The following is a 7,673-nucleotide window of genomic DNA, read 5'->3' as shown; positions in this document are numbered from 1 at the left end:
TTATATTGTTCCTATGCTATTTTGTAAATGGATGTATGTTTATTACTATGTGTTTCCTAAGTCAACCATTGAGAATAGTCAATGAATATTCAATGGGTCACTCATATATAGCTCTATTTATTTTCTTTAGAAACCACTTTGAAGATACCAAAGTATAGTACAACAATAATTGATAATAACCTACCACTTTTGTCTGTAACTCACTACTATTTGTCTATTTGTCTTCCTGAGAAACTATCTTACAGATAACAGTATATAAAACAACAACCACTGATAATTTCCTACCACTTTGTCTGTAATTCGGAAAGCCCTCTATTACTATGTTATCCTTGTTTTATTCTTTAAAATTTAAAAAAAAAAAGGACAATGGAGGATGGTAGAAGCTATTTTCTTCTCCCCTCAAATAATGTATTTTTTTTATTCTTCCACATCTCTTTTCATTCTCTTTATCTCCTTTATATCCAAGTTTCTCAAAGTTACACACAGAAACACACACACAATCCCTCTCTCTCTGTCTCCATTTACTCTCTGACACAAATCTGTTTCTCTTCATAGACTCCATGCCCAGCACTCCACTCTAACTGACAAGATGTGAAATGCAGTGAGTTAATAGGCCTCTCAACTTGTCATTACAGTGTTCTAGTGCCAAACAAATTTGGAAATGATCAGCTCTAAGACCATGGCAGGCAGGAGAGGAGGTCAGCTTCAAAGATTATGAGGCCACCACAGAAAGTGTGGCGTACAGTCAAGACAGCTTCCCTGGACATCCAGGAGTCTTCTCTGACCTCCCCAACCCCATAACTCCCACTGTTCCCAAAAGACCCTGCTTTCCTTTTCACCACATTGCTCTAATTTCCACTTCCATGCCTTTCGAGCCCATGCCTGTCCTGTTTAGTTGCCAGTGTGTTTTTTAATTCCCTTAAAATGAACATATATTGTCCTTGTAATAAGGAGGAAAAGTTAGTTCTGTTTTAAAAGCAACAAAGAATGTTCCTTTAAGAGCATATGACAAGCCACCTTCTTGAATCAAACCTATTCAGCAGGAATTTTGCCATGTTTAAGTGATTTTAAACTTAAAAATAAATAGAACTTGTACAAAGTTTACATTACTTTTGCAGTTCATTGCCTCCTCTCAGGCAAACTTAGAATGACCTCATGAGGAAAAAAGTTTCAGTTTTCTAACATGTCATGTGCTACAGATCTCTGTTTTGACAAGTTTTTAAATCACAAAGCATATACATATAACCTCTGTATTAAGCAGCATAAATAAAAAGAAAGCCATTTGGACTTGGCCTGTTTAGTGACTTATTTCCTTCTCATCTCTTCATTTTCCCTAAAGACAAGGAAAGAATTAGGGGCATTTGTCTGCATGTGCCCAGTGAGCCTTCTCCAACAGGATATCTCCATCCGCTGCCTGCTTTTCTGCTTTTTGTTCACTGCTGGGAACAGGAAAACTCGCTTTCCTGCTTTCTCAACACCAAATGGGTTAGTCCTGAGGAAAAACATTCCCTCAGAACCCACCCCAAGGCTACACAGAATGCAAGAGAAACAAAACCTAGTCCATTCTCTCCCCCAAGTTAGCCAAGGACTGAGCCAATTTGTTGGCCTAATATCCTGTCTCCCTGGCATAAAAGACAGGAAGAATTATAAAGCTGCAGGCCCAAGGCCCTAAAATCTACTCTGCTGGTGTGAAGATCTGTGGGCATCCATCACAACTCCATCTTTCTCAGAAAGACAAACCAGTCACTGTCACACACAAGGGGCAGGAAAAGGCCTATGTGAAGGTGCTTGGCCCAGAATACAAGAGGTCCACAGAATGACTCACTATCCACGAAAGAATTTGAAGAAAGGTCTGGAGAACAAAAGGGAAGAACCATTTAGGCAGAGTCAAGGCAGTAAAAAACAGGAACAAATAAAACATGAAAAGCAAGCCAAGGGCACAATGTAAGATGCGATTGCCTATTTACACCTAGTGAGCCGAAGGACAGGACTGGAGAGTGCCTGCTCTGCCTGGAAGGCCTCACCCAGCAGGGAAGATATGCTGGGCCTCACCTGGGCATGGTGCCCATATGTCCACACATTTTCCTCCCCTCTACAACTCCCTCAAATCACAAGACTCCACATCATTAGGGCTCCCTTTGCCTCAAGTGCTAAGAGGAGCACCCAACTGCACACTCCTTGTTCCTGCTGCCTGCGCCACTTCAAATAAAATGCCTTCCAGCTACCTTCTCCACAGGGCCTACAGCAGGGCTCCTCAGACTACAGGCAGCTCACTTTCTAATCCAATCCACTAGGGACCAAAACTTTTATAAAATACAAATAATAATTACTAATAAATGGAATAAACAAAGGCATACAAAACATAAGCACTGATGCTTAATTAGACTCAACAGATTTAGTTACCAAATCAATTTGTTAAAAGTTTCTAAATGCTTATTCTTAATTTCTGTATCCATCTCATCACACACTAGTTATAAAGAATTCATAGAACAATCCTTATCCTGTCCACAGAGCTCATATTGAGTAACACTGCCTTACACATGGACTGGAAATTCGATACTTTCACTTCCCCGCTGCCTCTTATGCTTCTCTATGCTGAAGGTGTCTAAAATGTGTGGATCTCTTGAACGTGGAGTGAACTTTCATTTATTCTCCTCCTGTTTCACTCATTATCTCCCTAAATAGCAAGCTTTCCCCTAACCTTCACAAATGTCTTAGTCAAGCCTGAAAATAAAGATGGAGTAAATTTTTGGTATAGAGGTAATAGCAAAACTCTGAAGGTAAGAGAACATCACAGTCATTCTTCTAGGGGGCTATAATATGAAACTGAAAGGAAAAGAGAGAAAGAAATGAAAGAAGTTATTATTATAACCACTGTTAGCCATATTAACTAATAACCAGGTAGTAACATCAATATTTAAATATCAAAGGAAGAGAGAAGTTCAAAGAAGAGAGATCTGTGGTTATAAAAAGCAAAAGAATCCATGAGGATACTGAGAAAACTGAGAATACCTTTTCCATCTATAATTTATCAATCTGTGCAGTGACTTAGCCTGCATTTGGACATGTTAAAGAAGTTCGCATCCAAAACTTAACAGAGCCCCTGCTGCATGAAATAACCACATTTATTTTCTCTAACCTAGAATAAGTAAACTATAGATATACACAAGGAAAGGTAACATACTATCTATTGTTTCTAAATAATTGTTTATGAAACCTACCATTTTTAAACTTTTCTTTCATTTTCCCCTTCAAAGAGAAGAGCAGAGACCCTCCAAAAAACTGATGAGAAATTAGAATGTCAGCTCTGAAGACATAAAGGTGGAAAAGGCAGCTGGCTGGGGGCATCGCGGTTATGTACACACTAATTACAACTGCATGTCTTAAAGAGGACTAGACAGTTTTAAAGCATTCTAAAAAACTGAGCTCACTGCTAATCCCTCTCTCTGGCAGTGGTTTATAACAGGACACAAGATTCTCATCTGTCTGCAAAGGTTTATCTGAAAGCATCTAAAAATGAGGGACCAAATGAATTCTATACTCTTCTCAAGGCCTGTGTAACAAGGGGGTGCTGTTCTCGGATTTCTGCCTCACCACTCTCGTGGTCATGGCCACACTCACTGAAATCGGAGCCTATGTTTAATACCTCCTGCTTCCCGCCCTCACCTGCAGGGTGCTCTAAGCTCACTGTGGTCTGAGGGGGAAGGAGAATTAGTAAGTATTTATTGAATAAATACACACCCCAACTTAACCAGGTTTCACATATCCACTTACTTCATCCCAAAATAACTCTTACACATAACTTACACACTGCTTCATGTCCTCCTCATTACCCCAAGTTATGGCAAAAGTTTCCTAAATAACATCTAACTATCTAAAACTATCTCTGCCCTATCCATGCTCCAAAGACACAGTGACCATCCCCCACAGAAGCTCTGATCCTGAGGGCTTCCAGCTCAAAAAGCCCTTAATAAAGAACAAGGTCAGCCAGCCAGGTGTGGTGGCACACGCCTGTAATGGGGGTGGAGGGGAGGGAGAGACAACAACATTGCCACTAGTTCAAGGCCAGCTTGGGCTATATAGTGAGTTTAAGGTCAGCCTGCACTACACAACAAGACCCTGTCTGAAAAAAACAGAAAAAAAGAAAATAGGAACAGAGTCAACCTCCCATACCTGGTCCTTGTCCACCCTGCCCAATCCTTGGGTGACCCAAATCTGTGCACCCCTAACTCTCCCTGTACTTCACCACGCTCTACTTACTGACCCCCAAATAGAACCCATGATTTCCTTCCTCAAGTGTCTTCATTCCTACCGGTCTCCCTAGAATAATTTTCATCATTCAGATCTACTTTCCAATGCCATTTCCTTGTAGACTCCTTCACTGTTTGAGGACACTTCAACACTTTTAATTCTCCAATTATTCAATTTTCTATCTGGATATGTACAAAGCTAAATTTCCAAACTTCTCTCTCCTATTGCTCTGTCAACCAAGTGGGACAAGCTCCACCTTACCCATCCCAGTTTCCCAAAGCGCCTAGCACAGTTCATGGCACACAGCAGGAGTCTGCTTGGCACACAGGAGAGGTTCAATGAATGTGTTCACTGAACTAATGCAATAAAACAGTACTGTTCAGCCATAAAGAAAGATACATTCAAGTCATTTGTAGGGAAATGGATGCACCTTAAGACCATAGTGCTAAGCGAAATAAATCGGACACAGGTTAAATATTGGCCATGGTTTCTTCTATGGAAATCCAAAATATAAATGATTTGAAGAGCAAAATAAAAGATAAATCATAGGAAACAAGGAGACAGACTTTGAAGGTGGGAAAGGGATCCAGTGATGGGGAAAGATAGGAAAGTGGGGAGAGGAAGGAGAAGTAAAAAAGATCAAAATGTAGGGGCTGGGGATTTAGCTCAGTGGCACAGCGTCTGCCAGGCAAGCACAAGGTCGTGAGTTCGATTCCTGGTACCAGAAAAAAACAAAAAAACAAAACAAAACAAAACAAAAAAGATCAAAATGTAATAGGTGTATGTACCAATTCCCCACCATGAATGTATTTATTATCTATCACAAACATATACTAATAGAAACTATTCAGATTTACGTGGGAAACAGTATTCAAGCATCTATAAAATATACAGCTATGCTTATTTACTTGCCAATAAAATATTTATTCATTTCCTTACCCAAAGGATTAGCATGATCCACACATCTTGAATAACAGAAAGGAAAGAAATAAAGCTAAATAAAAGTTAAGTCTAACATAAGTGCCATACGTCTTCATATAAAAATAAATTTTAGTATTCTATGAATAAAGATACTTCTCGGCACTCACTAGAAACAATGGAGAGTAGTATTCTTATTGGTTATGCTATTATTAGTCAAACACCAATTAGCAGGATGTCCTGCTTCCAAAGGTCCCCAAGCTAAGTATTTAGTATCGCTACATCACTAAAACCCCAACAGTACCATGCAAATCTGTGTTCTGTGGAGCTTAAAGTCACTGACAATTTTACATACAAAACAGAATTTTCTTTTCATGTCCCATTTTCACAATCAATCTGATTATTTTTAACCTGGAGTTCCACAAAAATTGGTTTCAGTTTCAAGTCTAAAGAAAGCAGAGGCCTTACCATTCCTGTACTCTCAATTACAGTACGTAAAGAATTATAATATTATACTACTCATAATTCATATAACATACTTTTAATATTAATAAGATTTATTATTTAACAAGCTCAATATGGCTTCTGAGGTTAATTAAAAATACAACCAAGATTTAAACTCCTGCATACTTGGGGAATCTTTGCACCTACGGTACATATTCAAGATGCTAAAAGAAACAGATCTCTTAAATGCCTTGTTTTTCCTCTAGTTACAGGAAATCACCTGTGTCTAGCTTTAAAAAATTTTTTTTCTTAGGACTCTTCAGCATGCTAAGAGCTACATTACCATAAAACTAAAAAGCCTTCCATGGCACCTCTCTAGCCTGTTCCTCAGAGAACCCACGACCCTCAGTTCTCAATGCATTCTTACCATTGGTGGTAGATTCTTCTGTTTCTACACAGTATCTTCACAAGAGAAACATCCCATCACTATTCCTACAAGTAACATCCACTTTGAGCTTCCTGTTTCTAGACTTTATGAAAGCAGAGTAACAGAGGGGTAGGCCCCGGCATATCCCTCAGAAGTCTCTTCAGTCCCAGCACCGCCACTAGCTGACGTGTGCAAGCTGATGTGCACAGGTCACAACCTCCCTTCTTTCCTCCAGGGTGCAAAATAGCCAAGACTCAGGGAACTCAGAAAGGGATCAACACAAAGCTCCCTGAGACCCATTTCTGTTCCTTTTCCCCTCTGAATTCCATGCTCCTTGAGGACAAGATCAGAGTGTCCACCAAATGTTTATACTTTAAGATTTGTTAAGTGAATATTCAATGACAACTGGGGATCTACTGAATACTGAAATATGAGAGCTTTAAAAAATTATAATAGCACTGCATTTTTCTCTGTTAATGTCATCCTTAAAAACTTTAAAAAATGACTCACAATCTGTTAAGATCCTCACAAGGCTGCAGGAAAGATGCCCTGGCCTGATAATGTGGAAAATAATCACAAGAGAAGCCTGGAGCAGAAAAGACTGGGTTCCATCTGGCCTCTGCCCCCTTTCCTCCCAAAGGTCACTGAAGGTGGAAATGAGCTCCAGACCTGCACCAAGCCAGGCCTCAAACCCAATGATTTGGTCCAAAAGGAATCAATTCTGTAGCCTGAATCAACTTCAGGTCAGTCAGTGCCTCCCCACTGCATAGGTGCCATACATAGTAGGCCAAGGCCACTAAGGCATAAGGACTGCAGGCAGCACACAGATTCTCCCAGCAAAGTGCTGGGCAGACTGGAGCAGGGATGGATTTGGGAATTTTCCCAGATAACAAGACTCCATATTGTAAAGACAGAAGTCTGCATTTTTAAAAAACAGTGTCTAGCAAATTAAGTCATGGGGGGAAAAATCTGTGATTTTCTGAATTTCTGGGAGCTATTCCAAAACTCTTTCCTTCAGACAGTTTCCCATGCTACCAAAGGAGCCCATCCCTACCGCAACACAGGGTCTCCAAAGTCCATAATCTTCAACTTTCCTTCTATCCAGCATTGAAATTCTAGCTCACAATAAACAATTTATCCAACAGGACTGTTCTCAATTCAAGAAACTATCTACTGCTGGTGATCCCTCATCTCTCATACCACCTCCTATATGATATAGAAATCTCAACAACAATGTGTTTACTCAACTCTCACAAGAGAAACCAACTCTGGTCAGAAACTTTTGCTCTTCTAAGTTTTCAGTGGTGAACTAATACAGTCCCTTTAACAACCTGACACTTTCACTGGTTTTTCACAAAGTCACTCCAAAGAAATAAGTAGAGCATATATATATTCTTCAGTTAAAAAAAAAAAAAAAAAAAATCATCTAACAGTGGTTTTTCTGGTAAAAATACACATTCCCTCATCAGACATAACTGAAGGTTCTTTTAAAAATAAAGAAAACAAAAATGCTAAAATGAAAACATTAAGAGGCTGGGAAAGAAAAAGTTAATTCTAGCTCATGTAACAGTTTCTAAATAAATCTAATATACTATAAAAATATTATGGCATCCCTGCTAGCACCATAGGAACT

The sequence above is a fragment of the Chinchilla lanigera genome, unplaced genomic scaffold, assembly GCF_000276665.1.
Source record: "Chinchilla lanigera isolate Chin_1 unplaced genomic scaffold, ChiLan1.0 scaffold00003, whole genome shotgun sequence".
Taxonomy (NCBI): domain Eukaryota; kingdom Metazoa; phylum Chordata; class Mammalia; order Rodentia; family Chinchillidae; genus Chinchilla; species Chinchilla lanigera.
This window is presented reverse-complemented; position numbering follows the sequence as displayed.